General features: G+C 44.2%; 1 long non-coding RNA gene across 3 annotated transcripts in view; it reads left to right on the forward strand.

The window, feature by feature from the left end:
* LOC130273568 (uncharacterized) overlaps window positions 1-19331 on the forward strand; it is a 77343-nt gene that overhangs the window by 52665 nt on the left and 5347 nt on the right. For all 3 annotated transcript variants that reach the window (XR_008844046.1, XR_008844048.1, XR_008844047.1), the window contains exons 2-3: window positions 610-750; window positions 2201-2392. This is a non-coding gene — a long non-coding RNA (uncharacterized LOC130273568). The remainder of the gene's footprint in view (window positions 1-609; window positions 751-2200; window positions 2393-19331) is intronic.

A 19331-nucleotide genomic window follows, 5' to 3' on the forward strand; every position in this document is an offset into this window, starting at 1 on the left:
AGGAGAAAATCCCCATAGAAAACATATGTTGCTCTGGACAGTTCCCAAAATGGACATGCCTTTTCAAATAAATAGATATTTAGTAGCAAAAAAAAAATAAAAAAAAATAAAATGAAATAAATAGATAGCTGCCTTACCATATATTGTTGCTGGACAGGAGGAATACAATGTATACCTCTTACCCATCATGAACCATGCTCGTGACAATATAGCCAAGAGCACAGTTCAGTCACTATAGCGGCAGGGACATTATACATCGGCCTATGCACCCATGTATATTGTATGGCCGGTGGAGCTAAGTAGTGAGGTAATCACTACTTACCCCCTTACACTCCGTGGGCAGGGCGCTCTGCATCTGACCCACAGAATGATACCCTAAAGGCAGGGAAAACTGCCACAGTGTGAATTTTTTTTGGAAGAAATGGAATGGAAGATACACCACAAAATAAAGCAAAAACGCTGTAAAAAGCAACTGTTTATTTCATTTTTCATGTGGAAAAAATGCCATAAATTACCCAAGTGGCAACCCAGCATTATGCAGTTTTTATGGCACCCCTCCCCCAAATAGTGTGTATTAGTATATATGATTTTTTTTTTTTTTTTTTTTAGCTCATCACAAGTTATGTGATTCTTTTATCATGTGATTCAAGAATTTCTATTGAAGAATGTGAGGAAAGAATGCCATGAAAAACAGCAGCATGCTGCATTTTGGAAAAGCTGCAAAAAAGCTGCCAAATACAAAAAAGCATTGTAGGTATACCATCTTATATTACCTTATTGACTCTTAGCTAACATCTTCAGTGCATTTTTTTCTGGCTCCATTTCCCCCCCCTTAGGTAGGAAACATGTTGCCGATTAGCTGCAGATTTTCCAGAGCAGAATATGTGCCAAATGCAGAAGTGGATCCAGCTGGGAGGGGAAATATCAAGGAAGATGTTATACTTCTCCCTTCCAGCTGGATCCACTTCTGCCTTTGGAACATTTAGGGTATATTCACACAGCAGACTTTTTGGAATATTATGGAATATTCGGCACTGACATTTGATTTCAATGGGATTCTGCTGCACTGTTCACACGGCAGAATTTCCACCCCAGATGTTTCTGTTGCGGATATTCTGATTCCATCATCCACAGAAAGAATAGATATGAGAAAGCGCATTTCCTAGTGGTCCTAGTGCCTTCCAGATTAGTTAAAAGTGTGTGGAATGTCAGCATGTGTTTTCCGTGTGGACATTCTACAAATTTTCGGCCAAACAGTTCTGCTGTTCACGATTCTGTCATCTGCAGAAAAAATAGACATGTCACATAGACGGCATATTTCCGAGCAGTCCTAGTGCCTGCTGGATTATTCAAATGTGCAGAATGTCCGCCCGTGTTTTCCGGGTGGAAATTCGGCAAATATTACGCAGTGTGAATGGTCCAACAATGTGATGATTAGTGTTGCTCGCGAATATTCGCAATGCAAATTTTATTTGCGAATATCGCATATTCGCGAATTTGCGAATATTTGCGAATATAGCGCTATATATTCGTAATTACGAATATTCATTTTTTTTTCTTTTTTTTCACAGTACACCTCACAGTGATCACCCCTCTCTGCTTCCAGCTTGTGTGATGTAAAGAAGGCTCTAATACTACTGCGTGAGACTGGCATGCGAATTTTCGCATATGCGACAATTTATATATGCAAATTTTCGCTTATGGTCTTTTTTGTATATGCTGATTTTCGCATACGCGAATTTTCGCATATGCGAAAATAAAACGCGAATATTACAAATATGCAAATTTAGCGAATATAGGACGAATATTCTTCCATATATTCGCGAAATATCGCGAATTCGAATATGGCCTATGCCGCTCAACACTAGTGATGATTTCAGAAACTTCCACAGTATAGGTTCTGTATCTCAATAAACCCCAGTAATTTTCAAAGGAAATGATTTGAACAAATCTTCTTTCCTCCTCAGTTAGAGCTTTTCTCAAGTGTTTTAGGGCCTCTTTGGGTAATAGAAAGCTTGTTTCTTGTTACTATATAGTGAACTATGAAATGTGAATGAAACTAAAATGATTTCATATTCGGATTCTTAATCTCTCAAAGGCTATAAACATTTGCATTTATTTATGATCAATAATGAATGCTGGTGTGGAAAATTTCCAGTCATTTCTCACCTGGCTAATGTCACCTGATATTTTCTTACAGGGTTACTACGGTGATTTTTTTTTTTTCCAAATCAACTGGTGCCAAAAAGTTAAACAGGTTTTCAAATTAGATACAAGAAAATACAGCACCACAAAGAAATGTCCCGGTACTTATGCCTATGGATAAAAGAGCATCCCTTGAGAAAGTCCATCAAACGAACATTGGGACGGTGGTGAAAGGACCCTATTATGGGTAAATGTATACGGCTAATTATATAGGGAGTGGTGTACCTTCAGTCAGCATTAAGCTATGTATCAGTGGAGGTTTAGTCCCGGTTCCCTACTATAGGCATATTATACAAGCAAGACCCACTTGCGATTTGTGCCAATTCCGGGTCATACGGGTTTATGGTGACCCGGTGACCCAGAATATAAGGGGGATCGCGGTTGTCTAAGACACCTATGATCCATCTGAAGGGATAGGAGTGAGGGGGCAGGGGTGCCACCCCTCCTATCCCTGCTATTGATCTGCTATTGATCATCAGAAGCGACGACCAATAGCAGATCGGGGGTGGGGGGTTAACTTTAGTTTTCCCCATCCTGCCCACCCACAATAGGCGGAGCAGGACGGGGAAACCGGCGGGGACCGGGCGCCGAGGATCCACTTACCCATCCGGAGGCAGCGGGCGATGGTGATCGGCAGAAGAGGATGGCTCCCTGGATCCTACGGAAGCTGGTAAGTTGCCTAGCAACATCTGGAGGGCTGCAGTCTGAGACCATTATACAGTAGCCCTGCAGATGTTGCAAAACTACAACTCCCAGCATGCCCAGACAGCTGTTTGGGCATGCTGGAATATGTAGTTTTGCAACAGCTGGAGGTCTACAGTTTGAGACCATTATACAGTGGTCTCTAAACTGTAACCCTCAAGATCTTGCAAAACTACAACTCCTAGCATGCCCAAACAGCTGTCGGGGCATGCTGGGATTTGTAGTTTTGCAACATCTGGAGGGTCACAGTTTGGAGCAGTGGTCTATAAACTGTTGCCCTCGAGATGTTGCAAAACTGCAAATCCCAGTTTTCCCAAACAGCAAACAGCTGTCTCGGCATGCTGGGAGTTGTAGTTAAGTACCTCCAGCTGTTGCATAACTACATCTCCCAGAATGCCCTTCGGCGATCAGTACATGCTGGGAGTTGTAGTTTTGCAACAGCTGGAGGCACACTGGTTGGAAAATACTGAGTTAGGTAACAGAACCTAACTGAAGGTTTTCCAACCAGTGTGCCTCCAGCTGTTGCAAAACTACAACTCCCAGCATGCACGGTCTATCAGTACATGCTGGGAGTTGTAGTTTTGAAACCGCTGGAGGTTTGCCCCCCCATGTGAACGTACATGGTACATTCACACGGGCAGGTTTACAGTAAGTTTCCTGCTTCAAGTTTGGGCTGCGGCAAATTTTTTGCTCAAACTCCTAGCGGGAAACTCACCATAACACGAAAGTGCGAATGTACCCTAAAAACACTACACTACACTAACACATAATAAAGGGTAAAACACTACATAAACATCCCCTTACACTGTTCCCCCCAATAAAAATGAAAAACGTATTGTACGGCAGTGTTTCCAAAACGAAGTCTCCAGCTGACAGGCACCCTGTTTGGGAATCACTGGCGTAGAATACCCCTATGTCCACCCCTATGCAATCCCTAATTTAGTCCTCAAATGCGCATGGAGCCCTGTCATATTTCAAGGAAACTGTTTAGGGCCACATATGGGGTATTTCCGTACTCGGGAGAAATTGCACTACAAATTTTGGGGTGCTTTTTCTCCTTTTACCCCTTATGAAAAGGAAAAGTTGGGGGTTACACCAGCCTGTTAGTGTAAAAAAAATAGAAAATTTTACACTAACATGCTGGTGTTGCCCCATAGTTTTCACAAGCAGTAAATGGAAAGAAAGACCCCCAAAATTTGTAACGCAATTTCTCCTGAGTACGGAAATACCCCATATGTGGGCGTAAAATGCTCTGCGGACGCACAACAAGGCTCAGGATTGAGAGCGCACCATGTACATTTGAGGCATAAATTGGTGATTTGCACAGGGGTGGCTGATTTTACAGCGGTTCTGACATAAACGCAAAAAAATAAATACCCACATGTGACTCCATTTTGGAAACTACACCCCTCACGGAACGTGACAAGGGGTATAGTGAGCCTTAAAGGGGTAGTCCAGTGGTGAAAAATGTACCTCTATCCTAAGGATAGGAGATAAGTTTGAGATCACGGGGGGTCCGACCGCTGGGGCCCCCTGCGATCTCTCCGTACGTACACTTGCAAGTTTAGAGTATATGATGGACGAGATTCCCGTATTGAACCCCCAGAATGTCCCCCCACTCTGGATGTTAGCGGGAAACTCGTTTGGGACCTTGTGCACCCATTGCTGGATAAGGGTTTCCACGTATACGTGGATAACTTTTATACCAGCATCCCTCTGTTCAAATCCCTTTCCGCAAGATCCACGTCCTCTTGTGGGACCGTGCGAAAGTACCAGAGAGGCCTCCCTCTAAATTTGGTCCAGACGCCTATCCCCAAGGGTGAGTCCCGTGCCTTCACCCATGATAACCTGTTGTTGGTGAAGTATAAGGATAAGAGGGATGTCCTTATGCTCACAACTATTCATGGGAACGGCAGCACCCCTGTCACTGTGCGAGGTACTGTGGGACTGGTCCCCAAGAATTCTGGACTACAATCGGTATATGGGGGGAGTTGATCTCTCAGATCAAGTCCTTAAGCCATATAACGCCATGCGGAAAACACGGGCATGGTACAAAGAAGTTGCGGTCTACTTTGTACAGGTTGCCACGTACAACGCTTTTGTACTATCCCAGTACGCTGGCAACACAGGGACATTCCTCCAGTACCAAGAAGAAGTCCTAAGGTTCCTGATCTTTGGCGAACGGGAAAGATCAGGCCGGACTTCCCAAAGGTCTGGAGTTATAGGCGCTAGGATCGTCCCAGGCCAACACTTTCCAGGTGGGATCCCCCACAGTGGAAAGAAGGGACGAACCCAGAAAAGATGCAGAGTGTGTAGCAGGAGGGGGATACGGAAGGACACCACGTATCAGTGTGCCACTTGCCCAGATAATCCGGGCCTCTGCATAGGCTGCTTCAGGGAGTATCACACTTCCATGGAGCCCTAGATTTTCCCTTTTCAGTTTAATTTTCCATAATTTGACCAATATACCAAGTCCAGAGTACATTCTAAATTGTTAACCTCCTAAAACCACTAAATTGCCCAAAAAAAACTGAAGAAAAAAAAAAATACCTGATAAGACCTCTGGGGGTGTTTTTTCAAAAATGGGTCATAGGTCACTGAGTCACTATCATCGGGGACTTTTTTATGTTGCCTCAAATGCGCAGCGCTCTGTCTCCACCTGAGCGGGTGCACATTTGAGGCAACAGGTTAGGGACGGCCACACACATCACATTCCCAGAATGATGACTCAGAGCATAGGGTTTGGGGTGGGCATATTTTTTTTTAGTTTTGGCTATGCTCTGGGTCATCATTCTGGGAATATATCCTTTTTTATTATAATTTATAATTTTCTGGCCCACTGTGCCCCATATTACGGGCCTCTGTACCGCACCTGTATACCCCTGTTACGGCCCGTTGTCCCACATAGTGTTCCCCTATTTTAGGGCTCAGTGCTCCCCCCCATTAACGCTCCTTGAGGGGGGTCCCTAATCCTCTGCTATGAAAAGCTCAAGGCCCCTGACTGACCTCATGCCTATACCAAGACCTGGTGTGCACCAGAGGAGTCAAAATCATCCAAAAATCAGGTATGTCCTTACTCCAAAGAAATGTATTTACAAATTGTGGGGTGTCTTTTCTGCTATTAACCCTTGGAAAAATGTAAAATTTTCGGGAAAACATATGCAAAAGTCGTGAAACCCCTGTGGGGTATTAAGGCTCACTTTATTCCTTGTTACGTTCCTCAAGGGGTCTAGTTTCCAAAATGGTATGCCATGTGTTTTGTTTTTTTTGCTGTCTTGGCACCATAGGGGCTTCCTAAATGCGACATGCCCTCCGAGCAAAATTTGCTCTCAAAAAGCCAAATATGACTCCTTCTCTTCTGAGCATTGTAGTTCGCCAGCAGTGCATTTTAGGTCCACTTATGGGGTACCTCCATACTCAGAAGAGATGGGGTTACAAATTTTGGTGGAGTATTTTTTGCTATTAACCCTTGCAAAAATTTGAAATATGGGGGGAAACACACATTTTAGTGATTTTTTTTTTTTACATATGCAAGAGTCGTGAAACCCCTGTGGGGTATTATGGCTCACTTTATTCCTTGTTACGTTCCTCAAGAGGTCTAGTTTCCAAAATGGTATGCCATGTGAGTTTTTTTTTTTATCTGTTCTGGCACCATAGGGGCTTCCTAAATGCGACATGCCCCCCGAGCAAAATTTGCTCTCAAAAAGCCAAATATGACTCCTTCTCTTCTGAGCATTGTAATTTGCCCGTAGTGCACTTCAGGTCAACTTATGGGGTACCTCCATACTCAGAAGAGATGGGGTTACAAATTTTATGGGGTATTTTCTGCTATTAACCCTTGCAAAAATTTGAAATTTTTTGGGGAAACACACATTTTAGTGAAACATTTTTTTTTTTTACATATGCAAAAGTCGTGAAACACCTGTGGGGTATTAAGGCTCACTTAATTCCTTGTTACGTTCCTCAAGGGGTCTAGTTTCCAAAACGGCATGCCATGTGGGGGGGTTTTGCTGTTCTCGCACCATAGGGGCTTCCTAAATGCAACATGCCCCCCAAAAACCATTTCAGAAAAACGTACTCTACAAAACCCCCTTGTCGCTCCTTCGCTTCTGAGCCCTCTACTGCGCCCATCGAACACTTTACATAGACATATGGGGGGAGATTTATCAAAACCTGTGCAAAGGTAAAGTTGCCCAGTTGTCCATAGCAACCAATCAGATCGCTTCTTTCATTTTGCAGAGGCCTTGTTAAAAATGAAAGAAGTGATCTAATTGGTTGCTATGGGCAACTGGGCATCTTTTCCTCTGGACAGGTTTTGATAAATCTCTCCCATGAGGTATGTGTTTACTCGAGAGAAATTGTGTTACAAATATAAGTATACATTTTCTCCTTTTACCCCTTTGTAAAAATTCAAAAATTGGGTCTACAAGAACATGCAAGTGTAAAAAATGAAGATTTTGAATTTTCTCCTTCACATTGCTGCTATTCCTGTGAAACACCTAAAGGGTTAAAACACTGACTGAATGCCATTTTGAATACTTTGGGGGGTGTAGTTTTTATAATGGGGTGTTTTATGGGGTATTTCTAATATGAAGACCCTTCAAATCCACTTCAAACCTGAACCGGTCCCTGAAAAATAGTGAGTTGAAAATTTTGTGAAAAATTGGAAAATTGCTGCTGAACTTTGAAGCCCTCTGGTGTCTTCCAAGAGTAAAAACTTGTCAATTTTATGATGCAAACATAAAGTAGACATATTGTATATGTGAATCAAAAAAAGATTTATTTGGAATATCAATTTTCCTTACAAGCAGAGAGCTTCAAAGTTAGAAAAATGCAAAATGTACAAATTTTTCATCAAATTTGGGGATTTTTCACCAAGAAAAGATGCAAGTTACCACAAAAATTTACCACCATGTTAAAGTAGAATATATCACGAAAAAACAATCTCGGAATCAGACTGATAACTAAAAGCATTCCAGAGTTATTAATGTTTAAAGTGACAGTGGTCAGATCTTCAAAAAATGCTCTGGTCTAAGGTGTAAAATGGCCTGGTCCTTAAGGGGTTAAAGAGGTACTCCGGTAGAAAACTCTTTTTTTTTTTTTTTTTTTAACTACTGGTGCCAGAAAGTTAAATACATTTGTATATGACTTCCATTTAAAAATCAAAGTCCTTCAAGTACTTATCAGCTGCTGTATGCTCCAGAGGAAGTTGTGTAGGTCTTTCCAGTCTGACCCCAATGCTCTCTGCTGACACCTCAGTCCATGTCAGGAACTGTCCAGAGTAGGAGAAAATCCCGATAGCAAACCTATTCTGTTCTGGACAGTTCCTTACATGGACAGAAGTGTACAACTTCCTCTGGAGCATATGGCAGATGATGAGTGCTGGAAGGATTAGGATTTTTTAATAGAAGCCATTTACAAATCTGTTTTACTTTCTGGAGCTAGTTGATATGAAAAAATTGTTTTCCTCCAGAGTACCCCTTTAAGGCAGTGTGTCCTTTGGGCGTCTGCTGTCTATGTTCATTTTTTAATGTATGAAACTTTTAGGGGCTTATGTTTCTACAAAGTGTACTTTTCAGTAAAAATGACAAAGTGGCAGTTTTTTTTTATTTGGCCACACAAATTTTTTTTTTTTTAACAGTTTGTGCTAAAACAAGTGAAGTCATTACTAAGTACAATTGGCAGTGGGAAAAACACGCCCCATATGGGTAGGTGGGAAATTCAAAACATTAGAAGGCTAGGAGGGATAAACTAAAGTGCAATAAAGAAAAATCCTTTCCTCTTTAAATCTGTCAGAAAAAAGAAAAAGAACGACCGATACCGGTCCCTCGTGCCTCGTTACCTTCAGTAACAGGAGCAGATGGGTCCAGTGGCTGACCCAAAGCCAATATAGATGGCCACTCACCTTAAAAGAAAAGTAATATAAGCCTTTTGCCCCAGTGATAATGGGGTACTAAAGATCTGGAGTCGCTGCTCAGCCTTCTGGGTTGCAGGAGTAGACAACACTGCTTTCCTGGTGCGAAGATAAGGAGTAACTGGAGGAAAAGAACCCTTGTAGAATGACGCTGCAGACTCCCAGTTAAGGATGCAAATGGACCAGGTAATGGTACAAAGCTTCTAAGAAACGTTTATTCGTGCAAGAAAATGAAAAAAAAAAAAACAGGAGATGACGCATTTTGGGAGGAGCCCTCCCTTTCTCAGTTCAGCTGAGGCTACAGAATTACAATAGCTACATGTAACTGTGTTGTACACACACCAGTCACCATACAGTCAGCAAATCAAATCTATGACTTCACTCCCTGAAAGAAGATGAATACAGAACTGGCATCCCCCCTTACTCTTTAGATATAGGAAATACAAGCGACACAATTGTTAACACTATTGGGGGATATAAGTGACACAAACGTTAACATGAGCCCATCTGCCTAACTGCACACAACGGAACAACAATTTAGATACAGCACACTATATATATATATATATATATATATATATATATATATATATAAATATATCTAACGGTACTAAATTTGACCGGGGCTCCTATCAGGAACTCTGTGGATATATTTTTTATTTATGATAAAGTAGCGAAGGATCAGCAACTATGCTAAATGTGCACCAATGTTGATGCATTTATATGCATAGGCCATGCCCCCTTTCTCTTCAGATGAAAGTTGGATGATCGCTATATACTAAACATACTACAGTCTCTAAATGGAGATTTAATATATCTATTCGCTATCTCAATTGCCAGAATGACATCCACGTCTTAACTCTGATTCTTACCATCTAAGAAGTTAACCTGTTGTTACCAGTTGCATGTCACAAATTAGCTATTGTATATAGCAAAGACATAATACGTAATTATAATATTGTTACCAAGTATCTTTCCATGACACACAGCAGCACCTGGGATGGTCTCTCAGGGCCTTCATCTTGGCATGCGCCCCCCCTTGGGGCGGGTGGAGACGGCTTACTACCTCATGATATCTTCTGGTGTCCTCTGTTCCCATCAACCGCCCCAGGTGGTTTTATGATCTCTTGCTGTCAATCAAGTAGATCCCATGGTATGGACTTCTTAACCAATGGGTATAAATGGCCTCCCCAGGACAGAGGAAAACCCCCCTTGACAGCACTGTGCAAATTCCCCTGCAGATGGGCTATGCAGTAACCATCTACAGGAAAATTACCAATGACCACACAGATATAATGAGATGTATGACCTCCACCAGTATGTCAACAAGTGTCATATATTTTGGCTTTGTTAGATGATAGCGGCCACCTGGTGTCATTTACCGTGAAATTTGGCCATAACCTTTAGATTGTTTTGGAACTTTCTCATTATCTGCCTTTTGTTATTGTACAATTGGGAACATGTGGGAATTGATGTCAGCATATTTCAAGCAACTCCATTTAATGTATTTTAAAGCTGATCTTTGAATGAAACAGTTTTCACTTCACACAAAGATGGCTTGTCAGAGGCAAAATGGAGTCTTACATGTTGGACTTAGCTCAATATGTCTGACAACACATCATGCATATACACACACACCACACATATATATAGCCCCGAGCCATTCCCCTTCCAAACCATTCTAACCCAACACCTAAACCAACCGAACAAGGACCCACTCCAATGACTAGTACCTGGGTCACAGCTGCATTTTAAAATTATGATTACTCTGAAACACCTGTGTGTCTCAGTGTAATTCTTAGTGTCCCACAAACGCAATGACAGCACCAGTTTAATACTACCTGTGGTTTGTGCAGAATAAAACTGATGATAGGTTCCCTTTAACTGTTAAAGGAAAACTGTCAGCAGAGTCAGAGCTTGTTTTAGACAATGTGTGGCCCTGGGCATAAATAAAAATGGGGCCCCAAATGGTAATATATTGTACCATCAATGCTGTCACAATCAGCCAATGTAGGCAGGGTGGCATGCCAGTAATGTTGCTGGTTTTATAAACAATCAGGGGCTCAAACCTCAAGGAATATGTCTCCTTTAAAAACACACAAAATATTTATATGCATGGTTATCAATAGTGATGTCGCGAACATAAAATTTTCGGTTCGCGAGCCGCGAAACTTCCGCAAAAGTTCGCGAGCCGGCAAACCGGGCGAACTGCCATTGACTTAAATGGGCAGGCGAATTTTAAAACCACAGGGACTCTTTCTGGCCACAATAGTGATTTAAAAGTTGTTTCAAGGGGACTAACACCTGGACTGTGGCATGCCGGAGTGGGATCCATGGCAAAACTACCATGGAAAATTACATAGTTGATGCAGAGTCTAGTTTTAATCCATAAAGGGCATAAATCACCTAACATTCCTAAATGGTTTTGAATAATGTGCTTTAGCCCCCTTTAGGCATCACATAGTTAGATCCCTCCTTTAGGCAGCACATAGATTCCCCCATATTAGGCAGCACATAGTTAGAGCCTCCCTTTAGGCATCACATAGATTCCCCCAAATTAGGCAGCACATAGTTAGAGCTCCCCTTTAGGCAGCTCATAGTTAGAGCCCCCCTTGAGGAAGCACATAGTGGGATTTGAACCCAAGGCCCCAGTGCTGCAAGGCAGCAGTGCTAACCTCTGAGCCACCATGCTACACTTAGCATACATCTAATATCCACGGTTGTTAAAATGGACAGAGATGTCAGCAGAGAGTACCAGAAAAATTAGGCATGTACACATGGACGAAAAATTGGGTAGTGTCGCAGCCGCAGCTGTAGCAGCGGCCAGAAAGATTGCAGCACCATAACAAGTGCAGCAGCAGAGGCCAGAAAAATTAGGCATGTACACATGGATGAAAATTTGGTATTGTCGCAGCCTCTGTAGCAGCGGCCAGAAAAATTTCTGTTTGTTTCCCCATGCAGAAAGTGCCCTAAAACATTGCGGCTTGAACCCTACTTGGTGGCGGATAGGTCACGCAAGTCATCCGGCATTCAGAGTTCAAATACAGCAGCGTGTGGACCATTTTTAGCCCAAGGCAGCTCATCTGATCAGGCCTTGTTCAGTCAAATGTATCGCCCAGTGTCAGTCCCTTCGGGATCCATCCCTCATTCATCTTAATAAAGGTGAGGTAATCCAGACTTTTTTGACCAAGGCGACTCCTCTTCTCAGTGACAATACCTCCTGCTGCACTGAAGGTCCTTTCTGACAGGACATTTGAAGCGGGACAGGCCAGAAGTTCGAGCGCAAATTGGGATAGCTCAGGCCACAGGTCAAGCCGGCACACCCAGTAGTCAAGGGGTTCATCGCTCCTCAGAGTATCGATATCTGCGGTTAAGGCCAGGTAGCCTGCTACCTGTCGGTCAAGTCGTTCTCTGATGGTGGACCCCGAAGGGCTGTGGCGATGCGTAGAACTTAAAAAGCTCTGCATGTCCTCCATAAACAGCATGTCTGTAAAGCATCCTGTCCTTGCCGGCGTGTTCGTGGGAGGAGGATTACTTTCACCTCTTCCCCTGTTAGATCCCTGTTGTGCTGTGACATGACCCTTATACGCTGTGTACAGCATACTTCTTAATTTATTTTGGACCTGCTGAATCCTATCCTCCTTGCTGTAATGCGGTAACATGTCAGGCACTTTATGTTTATACCGGGGGTCTAGTAGCGTGGACACCCAGTACAGGTCGTTGTCCTTCATCCTTTTTATACGAGGGTCCCTTAACAGGCACGACAGCATGAAAGACCTCATTTGCACAAGGACGGATGCCGAGCTACTCATGTCCCCTTCCTCGTCCTCACTGATGTCAGGGAAGGTATAATCTTCTTCCCCCCCAGCCACGTACAACACCACGGGAACCAGATAGGTGACAAGGAGCACCCTGGGATGCCTGTTGTGGTTGGTCTTCCTCCTCCTCTTCAAAGCCACATTCCTCCTCTGACTCCTCTTCCTCACAATCCTCTTCCAGCGTTGCTGCAGGTCCAGCAAGCGATGCTGATAAGGCTGTTTCTGGTGGTGATGGTGTCCACAACTCTTCCTCTTCACGCTCATCTACTGCCTGATCCAGCACTCTTCGCAGGGCATGCTCCAGGAAGAAAGCAAACGGTATGATGTCGCTGATGGTGCCTTCGGTGTGACTGACCAGGTTTGTCACCTCCTCAAAAGGACGCATGAGCCTACAGGCATTGCGCATGAGCCTCCAGTAACGTGGCAAAAAAATTCCCAGCTCCACAGATGATGTCCTAGCACCCCGGTCATACAAATATTCGTTGACGGCTTTTTCTTGTTGGAGCAGGCGGTCGAACATTAGGAGTGTTGAATTCCAACGTGTCGGGCTGTCGCAAATCAAGCGCCTCACTGGCATGTTGTTTCGCCGCTGGATATCTGACAAGTGCGCCATGGCCGTGTAGGAACGCCTGAAATGGCCACACACCTTCCTGGACTGCTTCAGGACATCCTGTAAGCCTGGGTACTTGAGCCCAAAGCGTTGTACAATCAGATTACACACATGTGCCATGCACGGCACATGTGTCAACTTGCCCAACCTCAATGCCGCCAACAAATTTGTTCCGTTGTCACAAACCACCTTGCCGATCTCCAGTTGATGCGGAGTCAGCCACTGGTCCACCTGTGCGTTCAGGGCCGACAGGAGCACTGGTGCGGTGTGACTCTCCGCTTTGAGTCAAGTCAACCCCAAGATGGCGTGACACTGCCGTATCCGGGATATGGAATAGCACCTGGGGAGCTGGCGCGGTGCCGGTGATGTGGAGCAAGACGCAGCAGTGGAAGAGGACTCGGCCGAGGATGTTATGGAAGAGGATGGGGTAGGAGGAGTAGAGGAGGTGGCAGCAGGCCTGCCTGCAAGTTGAGGCGGTGTCACCAACTCCTCTGCAGAGCCACGCATTCCATGCTCTGCAGCTGTCACCAGGTTTACCCAATGCGCAGTGTAGGTGATATACCTGCCCTGACCATGCTTTGCAGACCAGGTATCAGTGGTCAGATGGACCCTTGCCCCTACACTGTGTGCCAGACATACCATAATTTCCTTTTGCACAATGGAGTAAATGTTAGGGATTGCTTTTTGTGCAAAAAATTTTTTGGCCGGGTACCTTCCACTGCGGTGTCCCAATAGCTACAAATTTTTTAAAGGCCTCAGACTCCACCAGCTTGTATGGTAAACACTGGCGGGCTAGCAGTTCCGACAAGCCAGCTGTCAGACGCCGGGCTAGGGGGTGACTTTGAGACATTGGCTTCTTGTGCTCAAACATCTCCTTGACAGACACCTGACTGTGGGCAGATGAGCAGGAACTGCTCAAGGTGAGAGACGGAGAGGCGGATGGTTGAGAGGAGGCAAGGAGGGCAGCAGTGGTTGACCTGGCTGAAGATGCTGGACCAGGAGGAGGATGGCAGCTTTGACTTTGTGTGCTGCTTGTACTGACGTGTTGATCCCATAGGCGTTTGTGATGTGACATCATGTGCCTTCGCAAAGCAGTTGTGCCTAGGTGGATGTTGGACTTCCCACGACTCAGTTTCTTCTGGCACAGGTTGCAAATGGCCTCGCTGTTGTCAGAGGCAGACACACAAAAAAAAATGCCACACTGCTGAGCTCTGCGATGACGGCATTCTGGTGGTGGCAACAGCATGCGTTGATTGGCCTCCCGTGTGGCTGACACCGGGTGCCGATGCATGCTGTCTGACTGTGCCACTAGCTCCTTGCGACGACCTCCCCCTGCTTCCAACTCGTCTCCTCCTCCTCTCTGTCTCCCCATCTGAACTTTCCCCCTCTTCTTCTCTTCTAGCGGGCACCCACGTGGCATCCACGGACACATCGTCATCATCAACACCTTCACCTCTATCTGACACCTCAAGAAAGGAAGCAGCAGCGGGTAGAGCATCATCATCACACCGTACGTCCACGTGTGTAATGCTGCCTGACTGAGACATATCCCTGTTAACTACATCCTCTGGCAATAATGGTTGCGCATCACTCATGTCTTCAAACTGATGTGTAAATAACTCCTCTGACTGATCAAGTAAAGCTGCTGTGGTGCTAGTGTTGGTGGTGGCGGCAGGCGCGCAAGTGGTAGCATGAGAGGTGCCCGAAGCTAAGCTAGAGGAGGAGAAGGATGGTGCGTCAAGGTTCCAAACGAAAGCTGTAGTAGATTGGGTGTCTTGTGATAGCCAGTCAACTAAGTCCTCAGAACTTTGGGGGTTCAGGGTACGTGGCCTCTGAACACTGGCCATTCTATGGCCAAAGGGAATCCCAGCACCATGACGGCCCCTGGGGGGTAGCCTTCCTCTGCCTGTCATTTTTTTGGTTAAATTTGAACAAGTGTCACACCAAATGTGATTTGCACTATGGTGACAATATTTGCCCTGCAGGCAAAAAAACTGGCAACTGTAACTTGAACTGACAGTGACGACTGGTTTTATTTAACAGCCAAAAAAGTTTTTTTTTTTTTTTTTAAATTTGCACAACTGTCACACCTAATGTGATTTGCACTAGGGTGACACAATTTGCCCTGCAGGCAAAAAAAACTGGCAACTGTGACGTGAACTAACAGTGACGACTGGTTTTATTTAACAGCCAAAAAAGGTATTTTTTTTTATTTGCACAACTGTCACACCTAATGGGATTTGCACTAGGGTGACACAATTTGCCCTGCAGGCAAAAAACTGGCAACTGTGACGTGAACTGACAGTGACGACTGGTTTTATTTAACAGCCAAAAAAGGTATTTTTTTTTAAATTTGCACAACTGTCACACCTAATGTGATTGGCACTAGGATGACACAATTTCCCTGCAGGCAAAAAAACTGGCAACTGTGACGTGAACTGACACATTTGCACAACTGTCACACCAAATGTGATTTGCACTAGTGTGACAATGAGCAAAAAAGCTTGCCAGCGGAGTTCCCCTTTTAAGCAGTGGTCCCCAACCAGGGTGCCTCCAGATGTTGCAAAACTCACGGACTGATATATTTCAGCCCTTTGAATGCTGTAGTAGTTAGTTGCTTTAAAGAAAAAAAGCTTGCCAGTGGAGTTCCCCAACCAGGGTGCCTTCAGCTGTTGCAAAACACACGGACTGATATCTTTCAGCCCTTTGAATACTGTAGTAGTTAGTTGCTTGAAGGAACTTAAGTTTTATACTGGAGTACCCCTTTTAACCAGCTGTTCCCTCCCCACCAGGATGCCTCCAGCTGTTGCAAGACACATGGACTGATATCTTTCAGCCCTTTGAATACTGTAGTAGTTAGTTGCTTACAGGAACTTAAGTTTGATTCTGGAGTACCCCTTTTAACCAGCGGTTCCCTCCCAACCATGGTGCCTCCAGCTGTTGCAAGACACACGGACTGATATCTTTCAGCCCTAAAAAGGGCTTTTTTGGGTGCTGTCCTTAACCCCTTAAGGACACATGACGTACTGGAACGTCATGTGTCCACTCCCGATCTATAACGCGGGGCCACGGCGTGGCCCCGCGTCATAGCGGTTCGGGCCCGGCCTCTAACAACGGCCGGGACCCGTGGCTAATAGCGCGCGGCATTGATCGCTGTGCCGCGCGCTATTAACCCTTTAGACGCGGCGTTCAAAGTTGAACGCCGCGTCTAAAGTGAAACCGAAAGCATGCCGGCTAGCTCAGTGGGCTGTTCGGGATAGCCGCGGTGAAATCGCGGCATCCCGAACAGCTGAAAGGACAGCGGGAGGGCCCCTACCTGCCTCCTCGCTGTCCGATCGCCGAATGACTGCTCAGTGCCTGAGATCCAGGCATGAGCAGTCATGCGGCAGAATCATCGATCACTGGTTTCTTATGAGAAACCAGTGATCAATGTAAAAGATCAGTGTGTGCAGTGTTATAGGTCCCTATGGGACCTATAACACTGCAAAAAAAAAGTGCAAAAAAAAAGTGAATAAACATCATTTAACCCCTTCCCTATTAAAAGTTTGAATCACCCCCCTTTTCCCATAAAAGAAAAAACACAGTGTAAATAAAAATAAAAATAAACATAAATGGTATCGCCGCGTGCGGAAATGTCCGAATTATAAAAATATATCATTAATTAAACCGCACGGTCAATGGCGTGCGCGCAAAAAAATTCCAAAGTCCAAAATAGTGCATTTTTGGTCACTTTTTATATCATGAAAAAATGAATAAAAAGCGATCAATAAGTCCTATCAATGCAAAAATGGTAACGTTAAAAACTTCAGATCACGGCGCAAAAAATGAGCCCTCATACTGCCCCATACACGGAAAAATAAAAAAGTTATAGGGGTCAGAAGATGACAATTTTAAACGTATAAATTTTTCTGCATGAAGTTATGATTTTTTCCAGAAGTGCGACAAATTCAAACCTGTATAAGTAGGGTATCATTTTAATCATATGGACCTACAGAATAAAGGTAAGGTGTCATTTTTACCGAAAAATGTACTACGTAGAAACGGAAGCCCCCAAAAGTTACAAAATGGCGTTTTTTTCTTCAATTTTGTCTCACAATGATTTTTTTTCCCGTTTCACCGTAGATTTTTGGGCACAATGACTGACGTCATTACAAAGTAGAATTGGTGGTGCAAAAAATAAGCCATCATATGGATTTTTAGGTGCAAAATTGAAAGAGTTATGATTTTTTAAAGGCAAGGAGCAAAAAACGAAAATGCAAAAACGGAAAAAACCCCGGTCCTTAAGGGGTTAAAGCAGATGTTACACTAGTGCTTTAGAAGTAAACTGGACCCTGAATATACCACCTAGCAGCAACCTAAATATCGCTTTCCCTATACAGCATGGGCAGCTTCTCTGACCCTCCACTTCCTAAGCCTGCAGCATGCTGAATGAGGGTAAAATGGCATCCATGCAAGAGGTAGGAGGGTCTGGAAGGGAGGGACTGCTGCTGATTGGCTGTAATGTGTCTGCTGACTCTGACTCACAGGGTCAAAGTTTACTGCAATGTTAAAGTATAGGGGGCGGATCGAACTTCACATATGTTCGCCCGGCAATGCGAACGCGAACATACTAAATTCGCCGGCGAACAATTCGCGACATCTCTAGTTATCAAACAATACCACTATATTGGTGTGGAATTCATATTGCCCGACACCTGGGGCATTTAGTTCTTGGTACCGGGCAGGTGAATTTTTTGACTGCAGAGGCAGACAGGTAACCAGTGACAGCTGTCAAACAGATTTAAAGCTGCAGCTATCCCTGTGTGCCCCACCATAGAAGACAACTGCTACCCAGGATGGCGGGAAGTGATCAGCAGCAGGTGTAGGGTTAATTTTCTGCATGTTTCTTTATGAAATGCAGGGGAACAGGGCATGACATCAGGTACGTCTAAGGTCTGATCAGTCCTGGCATCCCTGATATCTAGTAGTGTGGGGAGCAGGGGGAGGAGTGCTGAATATGGGCTAGGCCTAGAGTCCCCTATAGAGCTTCACATTGTGTTACGTTGCAGACAATGGGACTCTGCTGCAAGTGGAATTCCAGTTGGAAATTCTGTAGTGTGAAATAACGGGCACGAACGTTAAAATAACGGGCACTAACGGATGTCAGTTGTGAACATCCATCACCCATAGACTTCAACTTTAAAATTTTAACGGCCATTTTTTCACCATTATTTTTGGTGGGACAAAAATTTGTGCATGCACCGTCTTTTGTGCCATCAAAAATAACGACCGTTAGTCATAACGGGACATAACTGGTGCTGCAGGATGGTCAAAAAATCCCATTGACTTGAATGGGATATTTTGACGGCCGTATTAGGGACTTTCAGACGGGAGCTCATGACGGAAGATTTTGCAGGGTGACTTTGAAAGTGGCCTAATACAGGTGATGTCCTGCTCAAATGGGGTTGTGTAAATGGAAATGTCAACATGAATGGCAGATATATTTGCTGAAAATTTTTAGGGCATACTCACGCAAGATCAGCCATAAATGGTAGTATGATTTATCACTGATCCTTTTCTTAAATTTACATATACACACATATGTGTGAATCGTAATGATAATGGGCCTTGAAGGAAAACATCCTGTTCACTCACACTAAACCCAGTACACTAGGTTATGCTGTGGGTAAACAGGAGTCTGATGAGGGGTCACTGACTAAAATATATACCTTAGATAAGGGATATGTCCCTCTGAATATCCTCTTCTATCTTCACTGACTTGTGTGTTTGAGGCGGGCCCCGACGGTTCAATTTGCATATTCATTGTCGCTCAGTTGGCATATTCATGAACGCTCAGTTGGCACATGCACTCACATGACCAGCAACTTGAGGTCACTAGGATGTAGAGTCACAATGAATATGCAAATTTAGCTGTCAGGTCCATCTGCAGTACGCAATTCAGAGAAGATAGAAGTGGATCTTCGGTGGGTCATACCTTAGACCTAAGGTATGTATTTTAGTCAGTAACCCCTCATCAGTTTCCTGTTCACCCACAGTATAAAAATCAAGAAAAACATATTTCATATGCAACAAATTAATTAAT

The sequence above is a fragment of the Hyla sarda genome, chromosome 5 (genome assembly GCF_029499605.1).
Source record: "Hyla sarda isolate aHylSar1 chromosome 5, aHylSar1.hap1, whole genome shotgun sequence".
Classification (NCBI taxonomy): domain Eukaryota; kingdom Metazoa; phylum Chordata; class Amphibia; order Anura; family Hylidae; genus Hyla; species Hyla sarda.